The sequence below is a fragment of the Branchiostoma belcheri genome, unplaced genomic scaffold (assembly GCF_001625305.1).
Source record: "Branchiostoma belcheri isolate BF01 breed outbred unplaced genomic scaffold, Haploidv18h27 scaffold285, whole genome shotgun sequence".
NCBI lineage: Eukaryota > Metazoa > Chordata > Leptocardii > Amphioxiformes > Branchiostomatidae > Branchiostoma > Branchiostoma belcheri.
The window spans coordinates 127,424-128,158 of NW_017803893.1; the positions used below are offsets into that span (position 1 = coordinate 127,424).

Genomic DNA, 735 nt, shown 5'->3' on the forward strand with positions numbered 1-735 from the left:
TAGGTCTGCCGGGAGTATGGCCTTTCCCGTTTTTAATTGGGGTATAACAAAATCAAAAAAGAGTGAAAACTAGACAAGAGAGACAGGAGGTTTTTTAACTATTTCTTTTTTTTTTCCAACTTTTCGACGTGACAGAGACATAGACAAAGGAAGGGGAATAGAAAAAGGATGTGCCAAGCTACCCACGACAGGTTACTGTCCAAGTGCTCCCACCAACCCACTCCTGCCAACTTGACACATCAAAATAAAATAATGACATAAAAGACAGACATTTCACAACAAAAAACTGATACGACTAGAAGGGAACGGGGGATTAAAACCGCAGGCGTAGTTTTCCCCCTACGACCTTCGCCCAACGTACTGAAGAGCACCACTGTGCTCGGAAAGCTGCCTCACCGAGGCGTACAAAGTCTAGCTTCAGTCTTGAGCGCTAGCGGAGGCACTCCTTGATGTACGGCACTATCTCAACGTGGGTTATAAACGTGGCTTCCCGTGACTTTTACTTAGGATATAGACACTCGGCTCGGGGTGGCACCCAGGCTAGCCCGACGGGTACCCGCCGGTGGACCGCTGTGTCATTCCCGCGGCGCCGGCTGTAATGGCTAGCGCTTACTGTCGCCCCGACTAGCCTCTACCAGGCACCGTGGATCGCTGGAAAAATAATAAAAATTGGCCGAAATAAAGGGAATATATACCAAGGGAGTTAGCCGACCTTATTCCCTTTATTTCGGCCAA

The 735-nt window shown here is 48.4% G+C and overlaps 1 protein-coding gene across 1 annotated transcript in view; it reads right to left on the minus strand.

Moving 5' to 3' along the window:
• Positions 1-735, minus strand: part of LOC109472833 (bifunctional epoxide hydrolase 2-like) — a 9,895-nt gene that overhangs the window by 664 nt on the left and 8,496 nt on the right. The gene's annotated exons all lie outside the window — the stretch shown is intronic.